Source organism: Branchiostoma belcheri, unplaced genomic scaffold (assembly GCF_001625305.1).
Source record: "Branchiostoma belcheri isolate BF01 breed outbred unplaced genomic scaffold, Haploidv18h27 scaffold11, whole genome shotgun sequence".
Taxonomy (NCBI): Eukaryota; Metazoa; Chordata; class Leptocardii; order Amphioxiformes; family Branchiostomatidae; genus Branchiostoma; species Branchiostoma belcheri.
In genome coordinates, this window is record NW_017802491.1 from 478,653 (window position 1) to 497,905 (window position 19,253).

Genomic DNA, 19,253 nt, shown 5'->3' on the forward strand with positions numbered 1-19,253 from the left:
TTGACTGTTTGGCGAAACATGTCAATCAATGTCATCATCCTTCATTGTCACCATCTTTAGAGTAAGACGAAAGAGATATTTCCCCTCAAAGTTTGTCTAATATTTACTAGCATTAGTATTGAGTATTAAGTATTGAGTCGTCTTACACCCATTTGTTCCCCTCTAAGACATAAGAAGGAGGTGTCCCAGCTGCGAGACGTGCACCAGAAGGAGCTGGACCAGCTGAAGACGCAGCTGCAGATGTCTCAAGACGACCTCCAGCGCAGGAACAAGGAGAGCGTCGCGGAGGTTGACCAGCTGACGGAGCTGATCGAGACGCTGAAGCTGCAGCATGAGGAGGAGGTGCGGGGGCTGAGGGAGGCACTGGCACGGGAGATCGACTCCACCAGGGAGGAGGTGTGTACTCTTCTACATCATCTCTCTCTCTCTCTGGTTTATTGTCTGTTGTTCCCCGTAACGAGGGTAGTAGCTCACCATTTGTCTCTGTCCTGTGGTTCTTGGGCACAGCAAATTTCAATATCAATGCAGGTTAGAGTCACAGCAACTTCACCGGCCAGCCATGTAGGTGATACAGTCTATGATTTGGATGCTCCTTTAGTATGGCACACTCCAGGAATGGTTTTGAAAAGGTTTTAGAAAGATAATGTTGGAAGATCAACATGAAGACAGACTAGATATAGGCAGACCCTTTAATATAGGCCCTAAGTGTCTTTATCATCTTGGCGATGTATGATTATTACATTACACTGTGAAAGAATCAAGAAAGTGAACTTGTGTAGCCTAAACCCAACTTTAATCTTGTTCCCAGGTTGCGCGCTCGTTCCAGAAGACGGTAGCGTCGGTCGGCTGCAGCACAGACGAGGACGCAGAGTTTGTATCGTCGGACGTCCTGCGGGAGCGGCTGGAGGAGCTGGAGCAGGAGTGGGAGGAGAAACTCGCCGCCGCCAAGCAGGCTCACGAGGACGACCTGGAACAGGTAACCATAGCAACCAGAATACGGTCATGCCGTCCAGAGTCATGACAGCCATCTGTCATCTAGCCATGGCAGCCAGACTAGTCATGATCATGGCAACCAGACATCTAGTCATGGCAACCAGACATCTAGTCATGGCAACCAGGCATCTAGTCATGGCAACCAGACATCTAGTCATGGCAACCAGACATCTAGTCATGGCAACCAGACATCTAGTCATGGCAACCAGACATCTAGTCATGGCAACCAGACATCTAGTCATGGCATTCTTGTTCCCTGTTATGTTCCAGGTGCGTAACGACATGCTGACAGCTGTGAGGTTTGCCCAGGAAGCAGCCAAAACAGACCAGGAGTCAGAGGAACTCAGGAAAAGGTTGGTCTTTACAAATACCAAATCAAGTGAAACACAATGTGTGGTTGCATGTACATGTAGGGGCCCAAATATACATTGTCTAAAATTCACTTTCTCCTGACTTTCTGCTGCCATGTCTTGAAGAACTGTCCCTTTCTCCTGCCCCTCAGAGTACAGGAACTTGAGGAGGAGATCCATCAGGTAGAAGCTGAGTACGAGGAGGCGCTGCGCAGACAGAAGGAGGAGTTTGAGCGAGCCTTACATCGCACCCAGGCAGGCGTGCCCGGCAAGGAACAGGCCAGTAAGAAGTACGAGGAAGAACTGGACAGCATCAGGGTGAGTGATGATTGCAGTATCTCTTGTGTTTGAATTTTAAGATCGATTGTTTGCTAGGCTGTTCCTGGCCAGGCCCAGAACTGGAGAAGCCTTAGGCTGAACATTAGACTAATTGCAGCATCTCTGGTGTTTGAATCCTTAAATTGTTGGTTTGTTTGCTAGACCAGGCCCTGAATTGGAGAAGAGTTAGGCTGAACATTATAATAATTGTAGCCATAGCAACTCTTGTGTTTGAATTGTTAATATTTTGTTTGCTAGGCCGTGAGTGACCAGGCCCTGAGCTCTCTGGAGGACTCCCACCAGCGCATGTTGGACGACATGAAGCGCTCACACCAGCGGGAACTGGAGAAGGTGGAGGAGCAGAAAGAGATGCTCCTGGCCGAGGAGACGGCAGCTACCATCGCAGGTCAGTCAACAGCTTTAACTTTCACTCTACTGAAGTAGCTTTTTGGCACCAAATTCGAAATTGTTATAGACTTTTTAGGTAGCAGGGAAAAGGTTAAAAAGTGGTGTTTTTTCTTTAGGGTAAGAACCTTCACCAATGATATTAGTACAGTCCCAACCGCTCCAAAGGACTGCAAGCAAAAAATAGATAAACAAAATAAAGTGCACAGCCCCAGCAAGAACTGTTAAGCCCATGTCTGCACTTTCAAAGTGCTTCGAAGATTGTTCCTTTTTGTCTTTTTTGTATCTTTTTTTTTAACTTAGAGATATGGACCACACTATAAAAGCATGCTTGCATCTTTATTTGTTGTTTACATGACAGAGTTTATTGTTGTTGTTGTGTTCAGCGATCGAGGCGATGAAGAAGGCCCATCGGGATGAGCTGGTGAGGGAAGTGGCGAAGGCTCGCATGGAGGCCGGACAGACGTCACAGGACCTGGAGGCCATCAGACAGGAACACCAGTAAGTCACATCACAGTTTTACAGCCTAACCTGACCAGCCAACCAATTATAGTCCTGTCAATTTTACATAGTAATGACCCCCTGTGAAGCGAACATTTGTCTCACCCAACCAGCAACCACTTTTTTGCACTCCCCACAGAACACTTGTACCCCAAACAACAACCAAAATTGATGACAATTGCTCCATGCACCAGGTAAATCAGTACAAATTGAACCAGTGGGAATGTTGACAAGTGTTTGTAAGTCCATGACAGTGTTGAGAATAACCTGCAGTTTCTTCATAATCTGCCAGGTGTTGCTCCTAGCGCATCTCTGCTAGCTGTTCTTTATGTGATTGTATAACTACAATGGAAGCAGATTTGTCAATAGCGGTGCAGCATCCCACCAATTGGAAAGAAATAACAGTCACATCATGTGTGGAGAAATTGCACCTTGATCATGTTTCTTTCTGTTGTGTTGTTTACAGGAAGGAGATTGAAGCTCTGAATCGTGAGGTGGAGGTTCTGTCCAAACAGTTCTCAGCTAAGTGTGTGGAGAAATCACACCTTGATCAGCAGGTGGAGACTCAGGCGGTGACCATTAAAGAGGTCCAGAGTAAGCTGCAGGACCTGATGCAGCAGAACCAGGAACTCAGCGCCAGGTGTTTGTTCGTTTGTTTGTTTGTTTGTTTGTTTGAATATTTCAGATTTCATAAAAGTAATTGCACTTAAAATGACTTAAAATTCACAGCATACAGTGTTTACTTGGAATTACATGCATGTTTAACTTTGATCTTTTTTGGTACATTGAACCCTAATTTTCAAGTGGTAAATTTTCAACATTGTCAGTTTTGAGATGCAGTATACCTTTTTTTTGTGATTGAATTGACACCAGAAATGATGTTCAGGTCCAGACGGGCACCTAAATAATATTTACAGATACAGGTACAAGTAAAAGTAAAAGTACAGGTTCAGGTGGTAGGTACATGTACATCATCATTGTTTGGCCGCTAGGCAGGCGACTGCAAGTTTCCTCCATTTCCCCTGTCATTAGCAAGGTCATATATCTGTTTCACAGACAGTAATAGTTAAAATAATCTCCTAGGAGATGTTGAATGAACTGTTGGGTACACAGCCCTACTGACACTGATTCCCACATGCAGATTGACAGAGGAGATGAAGCGAGTTCAGCGCCTGGAAAGCGGGGGAACGCGGGAACCCTCGGACGGGAAGGACACACCAAACCTCTACGAACTGCAGGTGTCTTTAAGAGTCAAGCAGTCTGAGCTGCAGTACTTAAGACAGGAGGTCGGCTCCTTAAAGGAAGAGCTCAAGTCTGCCAGGAGGGTATGTAACGTTTTCTTAGCATTTCAACTCTCTTCTCAACATACATGACAGTCATCATCATCAGTCGACCGTATTGGTCGGGGTGACATACGCCACGCCTCCGTATGACAGTACATGTATTCTAAGATTTGTCTGAAACTCAAGGATAGGAACCATGGGATCCAAATCTTCTTTAAGGTAATTTTATTTAAAGGTAACCAACAGATGTTGTTTTCAGCACCAAGGACAGGATTTGAAATCTCTTCTCAAAGATATGGTGAGATATGTCGGAGAGTCAATGTCAGAACGTAATACAGGAGGTTGGCTTCTTGGAAGAAAAACTCTACTGAGCAACATGGTAGTGTTTTTTTAGAATTGTAACTCCTTCTTAAATCTGTGCTAAGGCATGTCAAAGAGTCAAGGAGTCAGAAAAGAGATTGACGATTGCAACCAAACTATAAAGCAAAGTATAAAGTTTACATTCTACAACTTGAGTTTGCCATCATTTTGAAACTGGTTTTACTAGCAGTGTGCATGTATCCACGAGTGATAATGTAAGTAATAAGTATATAAACTGGGATGAGATTCCAGAAAACCCATCATAGTTATGTATCTTTATGTATATACATGTATGTGATGTGGGATACAAGCAGCATGATAAGTTTTTTATGACAGGGTAGTAATAATAATAATGATTGTAAATAGGATACAACACAGAATCATCACGTGGAAAGTGTATTATACTACAGTTTAATTTCATGCTTGACAGAACACGAGGTAAAATATGTACTGAAACTAACCATTAGTATGTGCACAGGGTACAAAACTACATTTACATTCCTTTTTGTAGCAAGCTGAACATAACAGAACTATATGTGATACAGAATAAATGTGTAATACTGCTGTAATACTGTTCTTTGACAACCATAATTCGGATGTGATTTTATCATTATGTCGAAAATGAAGTTGCCACGTGCTTTAAGAGACATTCACACATTTTTGAATTGCTTGGTGAAACTTCACATTTAGTAGCGTGTTAAAAAATCTTTACTTGTTGTGTAAACTGGTTGAGTCTTTACTGGTTGTGTAAACTGGTTGAGTCTTTACTGGTTGTGTAAACTGGTTGAGTCTTTACTGGTTGTGTAAACAGGTTGAGTCTTTACTGGTTGTGTAAACTGGTTGAGTCTTTACTGGTTGTGTAAACTGGTTGAGTCTTTAGTGGTTGTGTAAACTGGTTGAGTCTTTAGTGGTTGTGTAAACTGGTTGAGTCTTTACTGGTTGCGTAAACTGGTTGAGTCTTTACTGGTAGTCTAAAAGTGGTTCCATTCTTGCCTGTTTGCTGGTGCAGGACCAGATGCACCTGGCAGAGAAGCACCAAAGACTACAGCTGGAGTACGAAGGCCTGCGGGTCCGGCACGACCGCCAGGTGGCCTCGCTGCGCAGCCAGCTGGACGACCTTCAGGAGGACGACCCCATCGTCACCGCGTCCAAGAACCTCCCGGAGGTCGTGCCCGAGGAGCAGCCGGTTGCCATGGCGACTCCCGTCAGGTATAGCCCGTCTCCGGGCGGGTCCTCCTCCTCCCGTTACACGTCAACAGCGACATCATCATCCGCTTACGGTAACGTCCCACCCCCACCTCTAACCAGTAACCAATCAGGTGGCTCCGTTCGGTTTTGCCTTTCGTGTGCCACTTTTGCATGCTGTTTGATTTCACTCATGATTATCACCTCTTCATAATGCATGCTTTATGAGCTGAGTTTTATGTAGAGTTTTGTTTTCGTTTATTTTGCATGAAGTGTTTTTGTTTGGTGTGGTGGTTTGATTTTGAGTTAACACAGTCTGGTTTTCATAATGATTATAGCTTAGTTGACATGAATTAATGCAGAAGTTACTTTAATGAAAAAAAATGGATCACCTTCTTTGCAGTTCACTTTCACTAAGTTTCTGTTATTTTTTTTGGTTTTTGCTTTTGCACTTTTGTTTCTTTTGTTGGTGCACTTCCAACCACATTGCCCCCCTCCCCCACCCGCCACATGGCCCAGAAACAGTAAACCCCCATCCCCCCTCCACTCAAAGTCACATCACAAACCACAGAGATCTGTCATCTTTTCAAATTACTCTCTCTCACTCCCTCTGTCTTCTGTACATGATTGAGAGAATGGTACATTCAGCATTCAGTCTTGTGCAAAGTGTTGGTGTGTGCAGCTGGTCTTGTCTTGTGTGTGCTTGTGTTGTGCTTGGTGGCTTCCACTGCATTGTGCTTCTATGTGCATGTACATGTATGTAGACATTGTGTCTGGTCTGTTTAGTGTGTCACTTGTCGTTCTTCACTCTTTGGTTTGAAAAAAGTAAGATTTTTTAAAAGGTCTGAATATTAAGCCAAATTCGTTTTCAGATTGAATGTACAATTCAAAAGAAACTGTTTTCTCTCAAACTGATTTCGAGATCATATTCCTTAAAGGAGTACTTACCTCCAGAAGGGGGTGCTATATTTCGACAGGCATTTATTTTTGGAATTGAAAAATGCATATTATTTTACAGTATACAATTAAATGCCCATTTTGCGCGCAAGTCTTAAAACGCATCGAATCCAGGACAAACTCTCCAAATACCCTCAAAACTATCCCAGAATACACCACGGTACCCCATTGGTGTCTATGTTTTAAACAAAAAGTTACGTTACAGACCTCATTTCGGGGGCGATAAGAAAAATTCGTACCGTTTTGTGTTCTTTGGTATCTTACCAACCATTGCCCTTCTTAAAGTCCTTATCGCCCCTCATTTATGCCGAAAATATTGACGACGAAAAAAACGGCGTAATCTAGTTATCCTTTCCATAAGTGGCGTAATCTAATTATCTGTTCAAGTGATACTTACATGCAAATAAGTTGAGAAAATCAAAACACGCAGAATGAAACTAGCTCCCACTGTATTCGACATCCTGATATTATAATATCCAAGCCACAGGTCAAGCAAAGTAAGGCAAGTAATTTCTCAATAATCAGCTTGTTAATGTGCTTGTCTCCTACCATTTTCGCCGAAAAATGTTTATGTTGGCCTGAAGTGTATGAGTATTGCGTAAGCCAGAATTCCCGGATGTATCAATTGTGGTTCAGCATGGGGGACAATGATATTAATATCACTTTACAAACATGCGCCGCGCAAGTCGTACAAGCGAAATTATGTAAAAAGTCGGCTAGTTATGTATTCATTGCAGCATGATGTATCGGAAAATAGCACTTCCTTCTGGAGGTTAGTACTCCTTTAAGTTCCACAGCAAATTGCCCACAGACTCTACTTTCTTGATCTTCCAGTCCGAGTCATTTTGTTGTGACATCTTCGCTAAACTCCTGCCTTTTCAGCAGTCTTCAACATTGCAATGTCAAGTTCCATCCCTCCTTTTCCCTCTATATTCTTCAAGGTTCAGAGTGACATGCACAGGTTAACATTTGACCTTTAACCTTGACCTTTTTGCAGACATCCAGAGGTCAAAGAGCACACCGGACTTCCTGACTCTCCCGGAGGCTGGCTCGACGACAGAGAGACATTTCTCTGACGACATGGAACCAACACACGTCAAGCTGCGCAGGTCAAAGGTCAGTATAACAGTCAAGTCAGCAGGTGGTGCTTTGCCGAGTATTTGTCTCATTTTAGTTGACTTTATTGAATTTTCCCAAAATCTTACGTGATATCTACATGTACATGGAGTATGGCATATAATGTACTGTATCCAGTACATACTAACTAAAAGTATACAACTGTACATGTAGTCTCTCTCCACATCTACCTAGTACCTGTAGTTATACACAATGTCATGTATTGCAACATCATGATGTTTCTTTCTTCCTTTCTGTTGTTCTTTTGTGTTCCTTTCAGTAATATTTTCTGTTCCGTTGTTCATTCTAATTTTTAGTGTGTAATCCTGAAGGGTGGGGAATTAAACAGGCTTTACAGATACAGATTATTGCCCACATAATGAATCCTCCCTGTCCTGTCCTGTGCTGTTATTGATGCTCCGTCTGTTGTTATTGTTTTCTGTACTTCCACACGCACACAAGGACGAGGGCACAAAGGTGGGCAGAAAGGTAAACATGCTCCAGACAACGTCAAGATAATCCAGTAGAAATTGATTGACACTTCCTTAAACATGAAACCTTAGATCAGGCCGCATGAACTTGATTTTGTAGATGACATCATCAGCAAGCCAAAAGGTCATTCGTTTTTCTGTCAGACATCATGTGCAAGCCTTTCTCTGAATTGCACTGAATTTCCTACATGTTATGGAAGGTCTTACCAAGACTTTGCAGTTTGTGACAACTACATGTACAAGACGTCAAAAGGAGTGAGTTGGTTTACAAATCTGTCCGAGGAAGCCATTTTTCCATTGGAGGTACATGTAAGCTAAGATGAGTGAACAGTGATGTCAATCATAAAATCATATTCATGTGGCCACAGTGTGCTCCACCATGCATGGAAAACTTTATAATGATAGAAAGTAAACAGTCAATAACTTGTTTTCAGCCAAATGTTGTGCTATATATAGCACTAACTGTTTGCGAAGTTTATTTTCCACAGTGATATACCCACACATCCTTACCTCTATAGCCTCTTGCAAGACCTCACACTTTGGTTTTGATCTGGAAGATTGCCCTTGTTTGTAAAAATGTGGAACATTGGAAAAGTGCTCTTCTTCTAGAATCCCCTCCCTCTTCAACTAATTATTACACATTGATCACTAGGCCAACAAGAACATTCACTGCAAGTCTAACTTGGAGATTCTCTAAAAACATGGTTCTCTTCTCATTGGATTTCAACATAGTATAAGGTTTTCCTCCTCTTTTTTGTCTATCCAGTCAGACTGCAAATTTTGATGACTCTTTTTTTCCCACCTGCGCAGAGTTTAGAGAGAGGACCAAGGTCAGGGCGTGTCGCAGACCGACTCAGACTTTTCGAGACTCCCTGAATACAGCACCCCTACAATGAACATGGCAGAGTCCAGCTCAGCACCCTTCTTGCATTGGTAGAGTCCACTGTCAAGACGAAATGGGGGGACCACTACTGTGTCAACACCAAACATCTGGCAGAAATGACAACAGTCCAGTACTGAAGGTTTCTTATAAGCACTTTTAAACAAATTATGTACATTGCCAAAATCTTCAGCTAAAGTTGGGTTAGTGATCAGGTACCAAAAGGTTTTACTCCTAGAGGATGGGACCAGTGTGTCGTGATGTACATGTAGACACACCATTCTGCCATGCATTACTAGTATAATGTTCAATTTCAGAGGATAGTTCCCAAACACACAGTGAACATTAAACTACAACAAGGTTGTTGTAGCTCTATAACTCCCCCTAATGCGATGGATTGCCATAGCTGGACCACTTTGTAACCAAGCCAAGCCACCAAGCCATGCCTCATCCCTATTCTGACAGTAGCACAACCCAGCCTGACACCATCAGCCATAGGATTAGTTTAAAATCCTGACATACCGGGGGAGCTCTGACGGCTTGTGCCAAAGTAAAAGGAAGCTCTACACAGAACCATTTCTACACAGTACAGAATCGATTGGTGTACCACAAGGCTAAATACTTGGTCCTCTACTTCTCTTGCTGCCTGCATGCAGCAGTAGACATGGAAAGACAAGCCAAACTGTAGGTAATACAACGTGTATTTAGATACTGTCAGATATAGGTAGGACTATGTAGTTATGCTGCACACTGTAGGGTAGTATATGATGAGGGCGTGCCACAATACGTGGCAAATCACTGCACTGAGTGTATATATCGGTAGGTGTAGGGATAGATTATACATCAGCAAACTGTGATAGATACTGATAAAGAAGCCTTTTAAGAAATATTGCCATTGAGTCTTTATTGTAGCCAAAATTGCTGAATATCAAGCTAATGTATTACAGGTCTTTAGAATAAGCATTTGGGCATTTATGTATTTTCCCATGCTATTGTATATTTGCCGTTAGCGGCCAGTTTTTGTGTTACTGAATATGAATTATGGAAACCACCTTAGCCACACTGGACAGGAAATGAAATGAAAAGTATTGTGCCAATAGTTTTTACCTTTGCCAAGAAGTCATATCCAGGCCAAATCGTGTGTACATGCAAATGAGCTGTGTATCTTGCCATATTGTGCCGTGTCAGCAATTTATCTCAACCTAATCATTGTACCATGAAATACACCGTGTCCAAAATTGTATACATATATCCTGTATATAATATACATATATATTATATATATCTATCTATACATATACTAAGATATAAATAGAAAATTGCTAGGTAGGAATGTGAATGGAATTGTACGCACCATAACTTGTGTATTATTGTATGCTTATATTATCTTTTGTACGGATAAGGATGGGAAATTCTTGTATATTACTAAATGCAGTGTTACCTTAATGACAGCTATTGTGATAATTATGAACTAACCATGGACAGGGTGCACGGAACAGGCAACAGGCTGGGTTACAAAGGGCAATTTTGGTCTCACAATCTTGACTTAGTGGATATATCCTCACCCCTTTGTGACTATGATACTAATTACAAGGAGTGTAAAAAAGCCAAAGTAGCTTGCAAGTGTTTGCCATGGTAGCCTATTTAACCTACTCCCTGCTGAAGTCGCCATTTGGCACCACATTTGTTTTGGTCACAGGGTTAGGTATCAGGGAGATGGTTAACACACTGCATACTGTCTCTCATTTTACATCTCCATTTGTTCTGTCCTTCATTTTTTGAACATTTTATGGACTTGTGTCATGCTAATAAGCATGGTTCACTGTTACTTCTCAGATTTTAGCCAGGTCAAAGCACTGTTGATGTTACAAGTGTGTTACATCAGAGACAGCATCTCGACATTTTAATTTCATCAGGAAACGAGCCAAAATGAATGCACACGAGGATGGCATCCACAGAATCAGGATTGTGTGGCCATACTTTGGAGAGAACCAGAAAGAATTTGCCTACAGGTGTACAGTTTTAGCTGTTTGGTTTTTCCCCTTTGTTCCATTTTGGTACTCAAGCCAACCTTCCGATGGCAAAATTTTCCTAGAAAAACTGGAAAATTAGCTCCACGCCAAGTTTAAGGCCTGAGGTAATGGCATCGGTATGCTTGTAAAATATGTCGGAAAAATATGCCCGACCATTCATGATATGTTGAATATATGCCATATCAACCATGCCACATATCGCATGTCATATTTAATTAATATGACATATCTGGGCGTTACTGTCAAAATATGCCATATCAGCCTACATGTGTATTACTTTGTTATCACATTGTCAATACCACCGTTAGGTATACCTTCTTCATACTTTTCAACTTAAACGGTAGAGCCCCATTTTTATACGATGGAGACTGCTTGGCAACTGATGAGAACGGAAAGTCTTTGATCATTGAGAGATAATCGAAGTTCTTAGCAATCATTGAAAGATCTTTGAAAGTTGTTGAAAATCATTGAAGGTTTTTGGAAATCATTGAAAGATCTTGGACGGCCACATTAGAAGATTTTGGTGATTATTGGAAGATTCTTAAATCCCTGAGTAACCAGTTGTTGTCTTGATGTGCACCCTGGTGACATACACGGATTTTAGTGTCAGACCTGGACTGCCAACCAACCTGTACAAACTACGTGTCAAATGCGAATTTCCCCCAATAAACGTTATCAATGAATATTCAAAACTGCTGTTGCTGTGTTTTTTTTAAAGAGGGAGTCAATTTACAGGTTTACATATTGTGCAAAGTTCATTTTGTTAAGTGTTTAAAGTTAAAACTTTTGATCCAACACAAAAATTCTCTCACTTCATTTTGTTAAACACAACTTTGCAATAGAGACCGCATTTTAGCTCGGTAAATAAATTTTCATGGATTGGTGTCCATTGACATACATGTATACCGCCCAAGTTAACACAGAATAAACACGTCTGTGCTTCCATTTCTTTCTGAGCTATCTTGGCTTTAAAGAAGTTATTTAATAGGACTTTTGACTTAAAAGGGTGTATCTCATAGCTACTCTCATAACACCTGAAACCTCAACCTACATTAATGCGGGCTTCGTAGGCGAGAAATTTTAAACCAACTAGCAGGGTGAGCAGGTAGAGACTAACAATCGGCGTTGGGCCATCAAATTGAAGGATCGTGGATTCGACGTTGCTGACGTCTGTCTACGTCATGGGAGGCCAACGGGGTCCTATAGACTGTTTACGAATAACAATGTAACAACAGTTTATTTGAGCAGAATCACTGTCGTTGATACGTGGGTCGCAGGGTTGTCTTGTAGTTAGGGTTGTTGACTTAATTAGTTCTTATATTTATAGCATGTCCCGATGTTGTGTTCTCGGAAAACTTTACACCTATTTTTCCTTCACACGACTCGGGTAAAAATGAGCCTCTAGCTATCTACAGAGAAGTTAGCATTGAAACTTTCAGGTTGACAGTCTTGATCTGTGAGGTTCCGAGTTTCCTGGTACCCTGACGTGGAGTGATGGATGGCGCCGTTACGGCAGCCTCATGCCGGGCCACCTATGGCACTTTACCGGCGTCATGCATCGACGGGAGGTCGCCAAATTTAAACTTCGTCAGAGAGTCAAGCGAATTTGTCGCCCCAAAAAGTAACCTTATCAAATTGACTGGGGCCCGTTAACTGCCGAATATGGTAATTAGTTGGCCGATCAATTTCTTTGCCGCTGTGTGACGGGGTAGGGGATCCTACAGAATATTTCACTTGAAAACCATTCTAGTAATTCACATGAACAGACCGTTTGAACACAATTCTTCGTACTAAGCGAAAATTGACAACTGTGGTTGATACAAAGCGCGCAGCGAAAATGACCTGTGGTACACGGAGGAAGCATTTAGAAGTCAGCTGTGGGAGCATCAGGTTAGAGGACCCGAATTTCAATGGGGTTTCAGGACTTCAGAATAGTCTTCACTATACTATACACAACACTGGTTGAAAAGTAACCAACCTAAAGTTAGCCCTCCTTTCGGCCTTCGATTCGCCAGCCTTCGATTGAGCCTTCGATTCGAATGGTAGGCACTATTTCGGATACGTCTCAGGCGCGGAAGCATTCTACTGTCCCATATATGCAAATGAGCACGCATACAGTATGTAAATAGACATTGCACATACGTATGTCAAACCAAACCACAACCTTTCAGACTCTGTATTCATTTGATTAAATAATCGTCTAATCTTTAACTACCAAATGAGTTTTAATAATATTTAAGTGGTCGATACTATCGAAATGAATCAACGTACATGGATTCATCTTCACGTCAAAGATTCAAGAATGCCGTCCAGGACCGCACCCGACATGTTTCAATTAGACGCCTTGTTGCAAAGTAACGAAATAATTTTCTGTATTCAAATGTTTTTAACAATCTTTTAGCGGTCTATACCATCAGATAAAACTGATAAAACTAACGTACATTACGAAGTTTAGACGTCATGACGTCATAGATTAAACAATATGGATTTTCGAGGATCGCAACAGTAGTGGATGCATAGAGAATTAACGCCATGTTGCAAAGTAACGGAATAATTTCTAGAAACCAAATGTCTTTTAAAAATTCTCAAGAGGTCCATACCACAAAATTCGACTGATAAAACCAACGCACATTGCGTCATTTGGACGTCATGACGTTATATATTCAACCATACAGATTTCTAGGGCCAGAATCCCTGTTTATATAATGATATTTAACTACTCGTAGCTTATTAACGAAATAATTCTTAGTTTTTAAATCAATTTTAACAATCTTTTAAAGGTCCATACCATCAAATAAAACTGAGAAATCTAACGCACATTGCGTCGTTTGGACGTCATGACGTCATAAATTGAACTAAACAGATTTCTAGGGCCAGAATCCCTGTTTGTATGATATTCAACTACTCGTACCTAATTAACGAAATAACTTTTAGTTCTCAAATCAATTTTAACAATCTTTAAGAGGTCCAAACCACCAAATAAAATTGATACAACTAACGCACATTGCGTCGATTTTACGTCATGACGTCATAGATCCAACACTCGATATTCGATATTCAGTATTCAACTCAATATTCAACTTAACTACTCGTAGGTAATTAACGAAATAATTTTTAGTTCTCAAATCAATTTTAACAGTCGTTTAGAGATCCATATCACTAAATAAAACTGATAAAACTAACGCACATAGCGTCGTTTGGACGTCATGACGTCATAGATTCAGCAACCAAACAGATTTCTAGGGCCAGAATCCCTGTTTATATAATGATATTCAACTACTCATACCTAATTAACGAAATAATTCTTAGTTCTCAAATCAACTTTAACAATCTTTTAGAGGTCCACACCATCAAATAGAACTGATAAAACTAGCGCACATTGCGTCGTTTGGACGTCATGACGTCATGGATTCAACCATACAGATTTGTAGGGCCTGCATCCTGTTTATATAATGATATTCAACTACTCGTACCGAATTAACGAAATAACTTTTCGTTCTCAAATCAATTTTAACAATCTTTTAAAGGTCCATACCATCAAATAAAACTGATACAACTAACGCACATTGCGTCGATTTTACGTCATGACGTCATAGATCTAACACTCGATATTCGATATTCAGTATTCAACTCAATATTCAACTTAACTACTCGTAGCTAATTAACGAAATAATTTTAAGTTTTCAAATCAATTTTAACAGTCTTTTAAAGGTCCATACCATCAAATAAAATTGATAAAACTAACGCACATTGCGTCGTTTGGACGTCATGACGTCATAGATTCAACCATACAGATTTTTTGGGCCTGAATCCCTGTTTATACAATGATTTTCAACTACTCGTACCTAATTAACGAAATAATTTTTAGTTCTCAAATCAATTTTAGCAATCTTTTAGAGGTCTATTTCATCAAATAAAACTGATAAATCTAACGCACATTGCGTCGCTTTGGCGTCATAGATTCAACCATACAGAGTTGTAGGGCCAGAATTTAACAATTCTTCAGTGGACTATACAAACTTATAGTATAGTCCACTGAAGAATTGTTAAATTGTCTTGAAAATTGTCTTGAAAATTATTTCGTTACTTTGATACGAGGCTTTTAATCCCCTTGAAAACATGTTGGAAGCGGTTCTTTACGGCATTCATAAATCAATGACGTCATGGCGCCAACAAGACGTAATGTGTCTTAGTTTCATTGGTTGAATCCGATAGAATAGACCGATGAATAACTGTAAAAAGTCATTTGGTTATTGAAAATTATTTCCTTACTTTGCTACATGATGTTTGATATCAATAATTACACTAGGGTTGCAGTGCTGGAAATCTGTATTTATGAATCTATGACGTCATGATGTCAAAACTACGCAATGTGTGTCATATTTTTCTATGACGTCATGATAAATTAATGGGCGTTAATTTTATCAATTCAGTCGTATAGTATGGACTACTGAAATTTATTTTGCTCTTGAAAATTATTTTCTTACTTCGCTACAGGACGTTTAATCTCTACTTCTCTACACTAGGATTGTGGTCATGGAAAGCTGTATTGTTGAATATATGACGTCATGATGTCGAAGGTTCGCAGTGAGCGTTAGCTTTATCATTAGTATTTGATAAAATGGACCACTAAAGGTTTATTGAAAGGCATTTGGTACCTGAAAATTATTTAGTTAATTTGCTACAAGTTGTATAATGGCATAAAATATGCCAGGGTTGCAGTCCTGCAAATCTGAATCTATGACGTCATGACGTCAAGATGACGCAATATGCGTTAGTTTTCTCAGCCGAATCTTATAGTATGGACCGCTTAAGAATTGTTAAAAGTAATTTAATTCTTGAAAATTATTTCATTACTTTGCTACATCGCCTTAAGCATAATAAAATAGACCGCGGTTACGGCCCTGCAAATCTTTATTAATTAATCTATGACGTCATGACGTCGAAGCTTCGCAATGTGCGTTAGAGTTTTTTATTGAATCAGATAGTATAAACCACTTACAGATTGATACAAGTCATTCGGTTGCTTAAAGTTATTTCGTTACTTTGCATGAAGGAGTTAAATGCTAGTATTATATATATTAATACAATGCGAATGCAGTCCTGTATTATTGGATCTATGACGTCATGACGTCGAAACTTCGCAATGTGCGTTAGTTTTATTTGTTGAATCGGAAAGTGTAGATAACTTAAGACTTGTTAAAGGTTATTTGATTACTAAACATTATTTCGTTATTTTGCTACAAGGCGTTAAATACTAGTATTATTAAATAAAATTCGAATGCGGTCCTGCAAATCTGTATTGTTGGATCTATGACGTCATGACGTCGAAACTTCGCAATGTGCATTAGTTTTATTTGTTGAATCGGATAGTTTAGATAACTTAAGACTTGTTAAAGGTTATTTGATTACTAAAAATTATATCGTTACTTTGCTACAAGGCGTTAAATACTAGTATTATTAAATACAATTCGAATGCGGTCCTGCAAATCTGTATTGTTGGATCTATGACGTCATGACGTCAAAACGACACAATGTGCGTTAGTTTTATTAGTTTTCTTTGATGGTATGGACCTCTAAAAGATTGTTAAAAACCACTTGAATACTTAGAATTATTTCGTTACTTTGCTACAACGCGTCAAATATAATTAAATAGACCGCGGTTGCGGTTCTGCATGACATGACATGACGGTATGACATGACGTCAAAACGACGCAATGTGCGTTAGTTTTATCAGTTTTATTTGGTGGTATGGACCTCATAAAAATTGTTTAAAATGATTTGAAAACTTAAAATTATTTCGTTAATTAGCTACGAGTAGTTGAATACATGTATCATCATATAAACAGGGATTCTGGCCCTAGAAATCTGTATGGTTGAATCCATGACGTCATAGCGTCAAAACGACGCAATGTGCGTTAGATGTATCAGTTTAATTTGATGGTATGGACCTTTAATGTTGAAATTGATTTGAGAACTAAAAATTATTTCGTTAATTAGCTACGAGTAGTTGAATATCATTATAAATAGGGATTCAGGCCCTAGACATCCGTATGGTTGAATCAATGACGTCATGACGTCAAAACGAGGCAATGTGCGTTAGTTTTATCAGTTTTATTTAGTGGTATGAACCTCTTAAAGATTGTTAAAAGTGATTTGAAAACCAAAAATTATTTCGTTAATTCGGTACGAGTAGTTGAATATCATTATATAAACAGGGATTAAGGCCCTACAAATCTGTATGGTTCAATCTATGACGTCATGACGTCAACACGACGCAAGGTGCGTTAGTTTTATCAGTTTTATTTGGTGGTATGGACCTCTAAAAGATTGTTTAAAATGATTTGAAAACTTAAAATTATTTCGTTAATTAGCTACGAGTAGTTGAATACATGTATCATCATATAAACAGGGATTCTGGCCCTAGAAATCTGTATGGTTGAATCCATGACGTCATAGCGTCAAAATGACGCAATGTGCGTTAGTTGTATCAGTTTTATTTGATGGTATGGACCTTTAAAAGATTGTTAAAATTGATTTGAGAACTAAAAATTATTTCGTTAATTAGCTACGAGTAGTTGAATATCATTATAAATAGGGATTCAGGCCCTAGACATCCGTATGGTTGAATCAATGACGTCATGACGTCAAAACGAGGCAATGTGCTTTACTTTTATCAGTTTTATTTGGTGGTATGGACCTCTAAAAGATTGTTTAAATTGATTTGAGAACTAAAAATTATTTCGTAAATTAGGTACGAGTAGTTGAATATCATACAAACAGGAATTTTTGTCCTACAAATCTGTATGGTTGAATCTAAGACGTCATGACGTCAAAACGAGGCAATGTGCGTTTGTTTTATTTGTCGAATCTTGTGGTGTGGACCTTTTGAGACTGTTTAAAAGACATTTGGTTCTTTTAAATTATTCCTTGACTTTGCAACATGGCGTTCAATGTCTATGCATCCACTAGTGTTGTTATTCTCGAAAATCTGTATAATTTAATCTATGACGTCATGACGTCAAAACGACGCAATGTGCGTTAGTTGTATCAGTTTTATTTAGTGGTATGGACCTCTAAAAGATTGTTAAAAGTGATTTGAAAACTAAAAATTATTTCGTTAATTCGGTACGAGTAGTTGAATATCATTATATAAACAGGGATTCAGGCCCTACAAGTCTGTATGGTTGAATCCATGACGTCATAGCGTCAAAACGGCGCAATGTGCGTTAGTTGTATCAGTTTTATTTGGTGGTATGGACCTCTAAAAGATTGTTTAAAATGATTTGAAAACTTAAAATTATTTCGTTAATTAGCTACGAGTAGTTGAATACATGTATCATCATATAAACAGGGATTCTGGCCCTACGAATCTGTATGGTTGAATCCATGACGTCATAGCGTCAAAACTACAAAATGTGTGTTAGTTTTATTAGTTGAATCTTATAGTTTGAACCTTTCAAAGATTTGTAAAAGATTTTCCGTTATTAAAAATTATTTCGATACTTTCCAAGAAGGCGTCGGATTGAAACATGTTGGGTGCGCTTCTCGACGGCATTCTTGAATCTTTGACGTGAAGATAAATCCATGTGCGTTGATTTAATTAATTTAATTCGATAGTATTAACCACTTAAAGATTATAAAGACTCATTTGGTTGTTGAAAATTAGACGATTATTTAATCAAATGAATACAGAGTCTGAAAGGTTGTGGTTTGGTTTGACATACGTACGTGGAATGTCTATTTACATACTGTATGCGTGCTCATTTGCATATGTGGGACAGTAGAATGCTTCCGCGCCTGCGACGTATCCGAAATAGTGCCTACCATTCGAATCGAAGGCTCAATCGAAGGTTGCGAATCGAAGGCCGAAAGGAGGGCTAACTTTAATGTGGTGAAAAGTACAGTGTAGTAAAATTTAGCCAAGTACGGAACTCGGGCTCGTTCTCCTGGCCAATTATTTACTCCACTTATACCCGATTTATTTTACTATCCAGAACCCCTTAGCAAGGCCCGGTACCGGTGGAGACTGCATCCGGCACAGGTACTTCTGCCGTACCTAGCAATGATGAATGAATGAATGAAAGACCTTTATTGCACATTTATGCTCTTTCGAGCTAAGTACAGGTCATGAAGACAAACTAAATAATACTATTGTTTACAGGATCGACTTCTTCTCGCTTCTTAAAACAATTGTAGATGAATGAACATATAGAACTTACAAAACACGGCTTGTCTAATTTCATAAGATATATAAATTTTTCTAAACTATTCAAATATTTAAAACTAGGAAACTTATTTTGAATACAGTTAAAAAGAATATTTCGCTCGCTATTGTATAAAGAGCAATCTACAACAAAATGACACTCGTCTTCTATCTT

General features: G+C 39.5%; 1 pseudogene; it reads left to right on the forward strand.

Annotated features, from left to right (window-relative positions):
- The window catches only part of LOC109483312, a 31,631-nt pseudogene extending 20,067 nt beyond the window's left edge, over nucleotides 1–11,564 (forward strand).
- The last annotated feature ends 7,689 nt before the right edge of the window (nucleotides 11,565–19,253 follow it).